Below are 11,501 nucleotides of genomic sequence, written 5' to 3' on the forward strand. Positions count from 1 at the left end.
TAACAAAAGATACAGAAACGAAAGTTCACTATGATCTCAATCAGCTCCTATGTATGATTGTTCTATTATCATTAATTAGTTTAATTTGCGCAAATTTTAAGTTCTAGGTGAGAACTCTTTCGAATTCTACCAACCTACGAATTCCCACTAGAAAACATAATTATATGACCTCATGAAATTTCTACATTTTTCAATTAACACAAAAGCATAGCATGATGTGAACCAATGTACAAAAAATAATCATGCTGCAACTACAATCAAAATTGCAATTCAACATGTAATGGAAAAATAAGGATTTCCTACCATTGTTAGAATTTTTTTGGAATTAGAATGTTACCATCAAACCAAGCTCTACACAGCATATGCGATACCATTTTCATGTAAGCAAGTTACTGTATTTCCAAAACCATAAGAAAATACAAGTTAAAAATGAATAAATTATGCATTTATACCCTAAAAATATGCGTACTTAGGGTTCCCTATACATTTTTATACCTTTAAAAAACTCAAAAAATAAAAAATAGTTATACCGGTATAGAGTACATCCATACGAATCAAATACCACCAACTACGCTCCAATCGAAGCTCTCACGTGCCCACATGTGCCACCTGATTGTGCGGCACGTGTGGCACATGTGCTAGCGAGCTAGAAGGCTCTTGGCCAGTTCGACTGGTCCTTTGACCGGTTTGACCACCGGACTAGTTGACCAGTCAACGGTTGGGTTGAGTTTGGGGTTGGGTCGCGGGCCTGGTTGCTGGCCGATGACCAGTCGGCCAACTGCCATTGGCAATGACGTCATCCGATGGTTATCGACTGTTGGATGACATCATGGATGGTGTCAGCACACGTCGGTTCATCGACGCGCGCGTGACATTCACGACCTGGGTGTGCCCAACGCGTCTGGCGCATGGTGCCCACATGTAGTAGCTTTGGGCCACACGTGTAGGCGTGTTCAGCGTGCTCCGGTGATGCTCAACCCACCACTGGACTCGTCTCGATGAGTACTTTCACTCTGTATATTTGAAAATTTATTTGGTAGAAAAAATGTTCCGAAAAATGGCCAAAACCGTATGGGTGTACGCGGCCTCAAACACGTTCTTCGCTTCGGTTCGTTTTTGACGATTCAGATTGCATTTCCGAGCAATAAACATCTAGACAGTGTAGATTTCAATCTCTTGATTTCAATATCAAGTGGTAACGAGAAAATTCGATGAAAAAACAAGGCAGAAATCACAACCGGGCTCTAATACCAATGTAAGAAAGAAAGTCGGCGGAAGACGAGTTACCTCTTACTGATGCGCAATGAACAATTTACCCCGAAATGATCGTTTAATTGCGATGAATGACAAACAAAATTACTTTATGTTGGTTTGAATGTAATCACAAGGAAAACATCCAATTTTCACAACGTAAATGCCAATTTTTCTCGTAAAGGAGAAATGGAACACCTTTTTCTTTGATGGAAATGGGACAAGAAAAAAAAGGAATTTTTTTTCCTTGAGCATATGTTCTGCCAACTATGTTAACGGTTATCTTCAGAAGAATTTTATATGAGTCTCTCATGCCCTTTCAAAGGGAATCTTTCTATCATAGTGTATCAAGACGAAACGGTGCATTCTCATTACGCTCCATCATGAATGTACTAATTAAGTACAACAGTAGGAATGACTTCAATTCTTTAAAAAGAAAAAAAAAATTTAGTGGCCCCAAGTCTTTAATTGAGAACCGATTAGAGAGAGCGGTGATGAAGTCCAAAACAAAGTTCTGGTCACTTCCTATGATAATGAGGTCATCTACGTACACTGAAAAATAGGCTTGCATGCCACCATGTGAGTAAATGAACAATGAATTGTCATTCTTTGAATTGATAAATGAATTTACGAGAAGGAATGAACCTAGATCATTGTACCAAGCCTACGGAGCTTGCTTTAACCCAAATATGGTTTTGCGGAATTCGCAAACGGGCGTTGGTTTTTCTAGGTTTCTAAAACTAGGCGATTGCGACATGTAGACCTCATCCTAGAGAGTTCGTTGGAGGAAGGCATTATTGACATCCTGTTTCAATGTCCATTCAAGCATTAGAGCCAATGAAAAGATGGCCCGAATTGTACTAACTTGTGTAATCAAGGCCCGGTTGTTGGTGAAAACCTTTGGTCACAAAACGTGCCTTGTACCTCTTAATACTGCTGTCCACATGTCTTTTTATCTAATAAAGCCATTTGCAACCTACAACATTCAAAGATAAATCAAAAGGTATTAGTTTCCAAGTCCGGTTACGAATAAGGCCATTGATCTCATATGACAATGCTTCACACCATTGAGAATTGCACTAACTTGTGTAATTCCCGTTGGTTCTAAAGTCGGTGGACATTGAGGGAATTTCTTAAAGTTGGCAAGATGCAAGTCTCCCATATTTTCACCCATGATCAACTTGCCAACATTCTCACAAAACTGTTGTTAGGGCGTGGACAATAAATTACGAGACAAGATGGCATTTCCAATGGAACATCCATCTTGTGGGGGTATGTTAAGACATGAAATATTTTCTATGGAGGCCTTCACCAAAACTATGGCTCCCTTTTTTTCTTTAATTTAGTTTTTAAAATTATTTAAATTAATATTTATATTAAAAAATAATTTAGGGGCTTATAGCGCCACGTGGACAGTTTTTTTTTTAATTGCCATGTCAGTAAAAAAGTCACTAAAAAATGCCCAGTCAGCACTTTAATTGGAATTCTCATTGTTGGCACTTAAATATTACATTCTTCTTCGATTTTGGCACTTAAATATAACTTTTGAAACTTTTTGGTATTTGAGGCCATGTTTAGTAACTATCCTTGAAACAACCGATTCTATTATTTTGTTTTTTGGAACAAAAATAAAAATAAAAATCTATTTGATAAAATTTTTGTTCCCAGGAACAATAATATATTTTTTTATTCTCGGAATTAAATTTGGAACAGAATTAAGAAGTAGAAAAGTTGCTTTTTGTTCTTGAGAATAATTTTAAGAATCAAGCCCAACTCTTTTTGCTTTCTTTTCTCCTTCTCTCTTCTTCTTCTTCTTCCTTCCGGTCTCGGTTGGTAACTAACCGTCGCCACCGTCGGTGATGGCCGGCGACGACGATTAGGCGAGCTCGTTGAGGCATGCCATGGCCAAGCGAGGCCTCGCCCTAGCTTGACAAGCCTCGGAGAGTTCGTCGGACCTTCACCGGCCACGGCGGCCGGCCAGCTACAAAGAAGGAGGAAGAAGAAGAAAAAAAAAGGAAAAAGAGAAATATATATATATATATATATATATATATATATATATAAAAAAGAGTTTTAAAAAATTAACATAAATAAAAAATTTAAGAATTCTTCCAAAACACATTTCTATTAAGAGAATATAAATTTGTATATCAAACGTGTTCTTTTATTTAAAAATTGTTCATGATAACAGAATCGGAAAAAAATCATTTATAATAAAAAATTATTTTGAAAACAGAATTATTACAAAACATACTATAAATGTTTCCTGCGCAAAATTTTGGCACTTGCGATGTATTTTGTCTAAATTTAAATTGGAGTAAATATGTTATGATAGACATAATTAAAAAAAAAAAAATTCAGGTTTTATTCCATACAAGAGGTGGATCTTGAGATAAATCTTAAATATGGGGTTTTTGATGTGTGGCTTGAGAGATGGATTCTCCAGTGAACGCCGTCTTTGTACCAAATTTGGATGATCAAGTTGTGCACGGCGTGACCATGGATCGATCTTTACTGCCCGCCCGTTTCGTTCCGTCGCCCGGCAAAGGCTCGGACTACGTACATGTCGCATGTGCCGCGACGGGATCCGGCTGTCGGAGCTCCTTTTTGCCGAAATCGAGACCAACAGTGCAAGAAGGAGAAGGAGTAGGGGTGAGCAACGGTCTAGGTCGACCCTGGACCGACCCTAGACCAGCCCAACCTTGCCCGTCCTAGTCCGGTTCCCAAGGGGACTGAGTCGGTCATTGGTCCTGAAATTTCAGAACCAACACTGTACGAGTTGGTCCTCGGTCCTAAGAATTTTGGGTCGGTCTAATCCTGGACCAACCCCGTATATTATATTATATTATATTATATTATATTATATTATTTATAATTTTTATATATTCAAACTTAAGTTAAATGTCTTTATATTATATTATATTGAGATGTTCTATCAATAGCACTAATAGTAATTTCAATTTAAAACTTTTGTTGAGTATTAATTATGTGTCGCTTGTTTTGTTTTCAGGTATTTAGAAGTTCAAGTGAATTAACAAGATGTGAAGTTATATATTCATGGTTTATATTAAGTATTTCAACTACACTTTGCTTTTCAATTTGTGTCAAATGGTAGAAGTTTTGAAGAGTAGAGTAATACATTCTTGCTACGGTGATTTGCTAGTCAAGCGGTGTGAAGCTCATTTTTTGGTTGAGTGGACACTACATGATCAAATGTTAGTCAAGTGGTGTGAAGCTCATTTTTTAGTTGAGTGGATTCTACATGATCAAATGTAGGAAAACGCTTTTGCATAGGGTGTTATGAATATTAAAGATAGATGATTACAAGAACTTTCCATCTTGTCCCATATCTCGATGAGCGGTTAGCAGGGTGTCATCTTAAATTTGCTAAATATGTATTGGTATTTATAATTTGGTTGCACAATTCTGCATTGTCGATTAATGTGTAATTTGAATGTGTAGGTTTGCTTTTTTAGGGAGTATAAAAAATAAGATGAAAAAATTTATTGATCGGTCCCGGGTTGACGCTGAACCGGACTGAACTCATTGGGTCGGTCAGTTCTTGGTCCTGCCCAATAGGGTTGATTCTCGATCCTAAAAATTGAGGAACGATACTGTATAGTTTGGTCCTAGAGTTAGGGGTGGTACAGATTAACCGGACCATGCTCACCCCTAAAAAGGAGACTGAGCGTGACGCACTTCTTCCATAGTTCTTACGTCTTCGCACACGCACTCCTCTGCGGAGATATAATAAAACCCTTTGTCTAAAACCTCCGGGAGACTCCAATCATACCCTTGTTCGGTTTCTTTCTCCAACCCTCCTGCAGGAGGTTCTCTCTCGGCTTTTGCCGGGAGAGTGATGATGTTCTGCTCTGATTCTGTCCCGGTCGCTTTGTTTTCTTCGTGCGCTGAATCATGGGTTGTTCTTGGTCGACCTAAACCTCCCTGGTTTCGATGATGCTGAGGTCCTAACGTTGAAACATTTGGAGGGTCGTACTGAAATTCCTCTCCCGTTTCTTCAGGGAGTTAAAGACCGAACCTTTTAGGATTGTTTGATTGGTGGCATTGAGTTATGGGGCTTGAAACTTGACAAATTGCGGAATTTTTGACATTTTCTTGATTGATTGTGATTGAAAGGAGATGGGATGTTGGACAGATTGTATTCCCGGTCCCCAACCTTGTTCCGAGGCGATAATGGTTTTCATGATGTGTTCATGATGGGTTGTTCTTTTGATGGCCAGCTTGAGAGAGCTTATGAGGATTGCACTGATGGCGTTGGTTGACATTTTCATGAGTAACTTAGTGCTCATGAAGTTTAGTGATCTCTCTTGAGCTCTATTAAAGGGGTAGTTGTGGGAGTTTGGCATCTTGATTCTGATGAGGTGCAGAACTGGCAATTAAGTCTGACTTTGTTCTGTCATCTGCAGGATTTGCCTCGTTGAATATTGGGTCAAGTCTCACTGTTGTACATTCTCCACCGTGGAGGATACTTTTGTCAACAGATTCTTAAATGCAGTTACAGGCAAACAAATGCACAACAGCTGGGTTGCAGTTTAGGTTTGCAATGTCTCGGCTTGCCAAGGGTAAACGAGTTTGCAACGAGGAGACTTCTGGTACCCATTCCCATGGAGTTCTAGGATATGGCGGAAACTCAGGTGACTTAGACCAGGAGATCGCTCAGTTGACGAAGCTCAGATCCGAGCCCAGTGAACATTTGAGAAAGGCTACGGTGGGCGGATTGAAAATGCCTGTCTCTACCCTGGGAATGTTGGCTGCTTGAGAGAGCAATTATTCGGGGAGAGGGAGGTTCTCTTTGCAAACCCGTGCATATGTTTCCCAGTTTTCTGTTGATGGTTCACTGTTTGTGGCAGGCTTTCAGGTAATCATTAGCTTCCTATGGCATTTGGCAAATTAAATGCCACATTATGAGTTCACTTTGTGGTCTTGTCAAATTAAGTTTATAAGCACACTTGTTTCTATGTGATGCTGTTTTACTGTTAATTCATTGCTTGTTACCATTACAGGGGAGCCATATTAGGATATACAATGTGGATAAGGGCTGGAAAGTTCAGAAGGACATACTAGCAAAAAGTTTGAGGTGGACGATTACCGACACTTCTCTTTCTCCTGACCAACGTTACCTCGTAAGTTTGTAAAGGTCTTCCGACAAGGAAGCACATTATCACATTAGTTCTTTGATTTGATCTCCATGTCATTTGAATTTTTTTTTGGACAACCGATGTCCCTCCTAACCTTTAAACATTCATATATTGTGCACTTTTCTTTTCCATGTAGGATTATCTTACTATGAAGGAAGTACATTTTTTAAGTTTCATTGAGTCATATATATCTCTTTTTAGTTTCTTCTTTTGATGGAACTTCTGTTTAGACTTTCATGAAATAAGTTGATGGTTTCTTTGTGAAGCAGCTCAGCCAAGTCTCTGTTTTGCAGGTCTATTCTAGTATGTCACCTCTTGTCCACACTGTTAATATTGAATCTGCTGCAACAGAGTCACTTGCGAATGTCACGGTATGTCTGTGACTATGTGATCTGGAAATCTTGAAACCTTGAAATCTTTATCCCAAATTTCAAACTACAAAGGAGTATGTTGTGCATTGCAGAATTTTGTGGACTGTTTTGCAAAATGTTTAATGGAATTCTGTTATTATACATCCATACAAACAATTTAATTCGGATGGAACTATTATGCAAGATGATAATTGGGAATCCTTAAACTGGCGAAATAATATTGTGCTCGATGATGTTCCTGTCGCGTGTCAAGATTTTTTTAGGAATAAATCAGGTAGGAATTTTGCTTTTGAATTGGAACCTTCTGTTAAATTACCTCTAGATAAATAGGACAGGAATTTCTCTTTGAAATGGGATCATTCAGTTAGATCATGTCTCATAATTTTAAATGCAAATTAGATGAGGCAAGATATAAGACAGTCTCACATTGATTTACTGCAGTTCAATCAGTGTGTGACATAATACATCATATGGAAGCATGGGAACTTCATCTAAAGAATTCAGTTTAACTTTATTCTTAGGTTGGGACTTGGAAGGTGAAGTACTTTTCAACCTCATTGGTTGCTTTGTTGCTTTCTCATTACGTAGCGAGCTATCCATATCTGATAGATAAAACTACTCTTTTCATGCTGCAAGTCCTCTCTATGCAGGAAATACATGATGGCTTGGATTTTTCTCCTGATGACAATGACGATGATGAAGATTTTTCTATCTTCTCCGTGAAGTTCTCAACTGATGGGCGAGAGCTTGTTGCTGCAAGTGGTGATGGGGCAATGTATGTATATGATCTTGCAGCAAACAAGACTGGCCTTCAAATTCCAGCTCATGAGGTATGCCAACCTTTCAATGGATATGCTTTCATTTAATCAGAACAATTGGGCATCAGTTTGATATGCTAAATGTTAAATATTTAAACTGAATGAATCGAAACGCTCACGTGCATTTCCCCCCCTTTTTTTATTGGTTTGGGTCTGGCTCTCACTAGACCCCTTCTTTCACATGCGGAATTCTTGTTTAATTAGATTTTATATTTATCGTGTCAAAGAGTAGAGGTACTCTTTTTCTGTTTTTCTCCATAACTAGTTTTGCTTAATTAGCATGGTAATTTTTGTTCCTTTATTCTCGACTTTGGCTATTCGTCTTATTCACACTTACATAGCTTGAATTTTGGGCAGCATGAAATTTCAAGCTTTGGCTATCATCCTAAAATGATCTGTTTCTGATCCTTATGGTAGCTCACTAGGATAAGCGCTAAAGTTAAGATAAAAACTGATCATGCTTATTAGGAGAATATTTCCAGGTAATGTTCTAGCATGAAGTGAAAAAAGACTTACTGAAAAGGATGATGAAGAGTGAGATTGATGCCATCAATTTAACAAGGTTGATCTGAGTCTTCAAGAATTTGAATTTGAACTAACTTTTGCTGGGTTTTTCCTTTGGTGTACATTCTTATATGTCTCCGTATTCTTCATATATCCCTGCTGTTCTGGCTGCATGACTACAAGACATAAGATGCTAAAAGCTACTGTCTTATACTTAAAATTGTTAGCATAATGCAGATTGATGTTAACACCGTGTGCTTTGCGGATGAAAGCGGCCACGTTATTTATTCTGGAAGTGATGATCATCTTTGTAAGGTAAATATGATCACCTTCTTTTGGAGGAAGTGAGTGAACTTGACTAATACTTTTTGTGACTACTTTGTCTTTTGCTGATGAGGGTGGGGGATGTAATGTGACGACTCTGTTGACAGAAACCCCAATTTCTTAGTGTGCCTGATGACTTTTCTCCAAAAAAAGCTTGGCATGAAGAAGGGAGCCATCCATGGTTTTGGAAATGATGTTTTCGGCTCAGTCAAGGGTCTAGCTTGCTACTCAAATCAAGAAACTAAATTTGATTATCACTTAAGTGGTTTGGTCTTGAATTGGTATTTATGTCTCCATTTTTCTAGATGATTATATGTAAATTTTAGGCACCTACTTTGTTAGTGAATTTGAAGGGAATGCGTTTACAACTATCTGTTTCCCGTTGGAGAATTGAATACCTAGGTACTAAAAAAAAATTGAGTTGTGCAGCTTTACAGTATCTCTCCCTTGAAGATGAGATGAACCTTTGCTCTTTATTGGTTGACTGGACTATTTAACATGCATAAATAATTAGGAGAAAGCTATCTCTGTGAACGAAATATAAAACTTTGTGAAAAACGTACTATTTCACCCTGTTGTATTGCAGGTATGCACTTCTGATTATCATAATCAACAGTTTTGTTTGGCATAACATTCGCTGTTAAAGTTGTCAATGGAAATTGTATGCAAATAAGTCAGATTCATTGTAATTTATATGTTAGCAAAAGTGAACTCTTGGTGTTTGCATTCTGCTTTCTAAGTGAATGAATTCTCTCTAGGTCTGGACCGTCGTCTTTTTACAACAGGACAAGCAGCTGGGACAGGACATCTAGAAGGCTATACATTTATTGATAGTCGTGGAGATGGACGCTACCTCATTTCAAATGGAAAGGATCAGTCTACCAAACTATGGGATATACGAAAGATGACTTCAACTAGTCCAGCATTGTAGGTTTTATTATGTCTTTTCATTCTTGATGGTCCCTCCCTCCCTCTCCCTCCCTCCCTCCCTCCCTCCCTCCCTCCCTCTCTCTCTCTCTCTCTCTCTCTCTCTCTCTCTCACGCATGCACACATTATTGGCCGGTCTCACCGGTGGTTTTTTAAGACATTGGGTCTCTTCTCGCATAGAATTTTTTGCAAGTGATTATTCACATATTTGTCACTCTAGAAATTGAATTCGTTCCTTGGATAGTTAATTCTCAAGTATAGTTTTCTCTTATGATATAGCAGCCCCAGGCCAAGAGACATTTATTGGGATTACAGGTTGACGGACTACCCAGAGGAAGAAAGAAACTTGAAGCATCCCCACGATCAGTCGGTGGCTACATATAAAGGTCACTCAGTGTTGTATACTCTGATACGCTGTTACTTCTCCCCTGCATATAGGTAATGAACCAAAGGAGCCCTCTTCTTTATGGCAAAATCTCTGTGAATTCTCCCTCTGTTGTTGGTTCTCAAGTAACAAATGTCTATACTAGTTGCTAAACGAGCCCATTTCACAAAGCTGACACTGGTTGATGAGAATTTCCTGCTGATATTGTATTGTTCACTGATTGTTCTTTTCCTTTATTGCAGCACTGGTCAGAAGTATATCTACACTGGATCTGGTGACTCTATAGTTTATATATATGATCTGGTACCACCCTCCCTTACTACCTTATGGATTATATCTTCATTCACTTAAATTTTCATGCTGCACTGGATCTGATGAGAATCTCCTGTAGAAAGGTAATTTTAAGAGTAGGTAACAACTACCATGAGCAAAGAAATTGTGTTTGCTTATTGGTTCTGGAAAATATGAGGATTTGAATAAATTTTCACGTGGCGCGTCAAAGGCTGTGAGAAATCAACTGAGTCATGAATCTAAAATCTGTATTCGGTTTTTTTCTCCTGATTTGAACTATTTAAGGATATCTCTCATAATGATTGGTGGGAATTGTGTAAGACCTCAAGTGGGGAGTTGCATTTTCAGCTATCCTCGTGTTACCTCGAGTAATTTGATTGCTTCATCTAGGTGAGTGGTCATCAAGTTGCTAGACTCGGTCATCATGACGAACCTGTAAGGGATTGCAGTTGGCATCCATTTTACCCGTTGATGGTCACCTCTTCATGGGACGGTGTGATTGAAGTGGGAATTCCCAGGGGACAGGAAGGAAAAATCATCGTCTAGGCCGAGGCGGAGAAGCAGGAGGGCAATGCTTTACTAGAGCGGGTCACAGCCTTAAATATCCCGGTTTTTTTTATCATCTTTTGCTCATTGTTTATAGTCAAATTAACATGGGAGGTGTCCAGTATTGATACACATTACTGAGATTTCTTCTTCAGTTCATCCCCCTGCTGTATATAAAGCTCAACTATTTCTCGTTTGCTTCCCTCGGCCAAAATGGGCACCACGTTGTTTGTTAGGCAGGGCAAGTTATCTTGACAGAACAATTTATTGGCATAGGTCTCTTTTTGCCTACGGACATACGTCGTTTTATCCAATCATGAAGGCTGCCCACAAGATAACAAACGACCGACAAAAAACGGCGGATTAATCTAGCAGGGTTTTACAGACCTATTATGATCCGTCACCATTGCGCTATGTGCAGGTAAAGCTTATGTCTTTGGCGAAGACTATACACCGGTGACATCTAAATTTTGACCAATTAATTGGTCGTTTATTGGATAAAAAAAATTAGGGAACAACTCCAATCCCATGTCAAAAATATTAATTAAATTACACATAAATTATGAGGAACATTTTCATTTATTGGATTGACCGCGGATGGACTTAATTGAATGATTTTGAATTTAATAAATTGAAATGAGTTCATGAGCTAACAACGTGGCCAAACCCATTATTCCTTTGGATAAACCAAAATTCATATATGATGCCACGCTGGAAAATTGATTTATTTTGGGAGCAAACTCGAAGAGCAATTTTACCGGATAAGATTGCGGTTTTGAAGAGATATTAAAAGTTTCCCGTTAAAGATAATGCATATCTTTCTGTTTTCAAGCTAGGGAATAAAGTTTCTTTGGCGCAAAGAAGGCCAAGATTAGATTTCGGGGCTGAACCGAGCGACGGTTTTTCCTCGTACAAACTGCTCCG

General features: G+C 38.6%; 1 pseudogene; it reads left to right on the forward strand.

Moving 5' to 3' along the window:
- Positions 1-4,970: 4,970 nt before the first annotated feature.
- Positions 4,971-10,777, forward strand: LOC104425338 (annotated as a pseudogene).
- Positions 10,778-11,501: the final 724 nt, after the last annotated feature.

This window comes from Eucalyptus grandis, chromosome 2, assembly GCF_016545825.1.
Source record: "Eucalyptus grandis isolate ANBG69807.140 chromosome 2, ASM1654582v1, whole genome shotgun sequence".
NCBI classification, from domain to species: domain Eukaryota; kingdom Viridiplantae; phylum Streptophyta; class Magnoliopsida; order Myrtales; family Myrtaceae; genus Eucalyptus; species Eucalyptus grandis.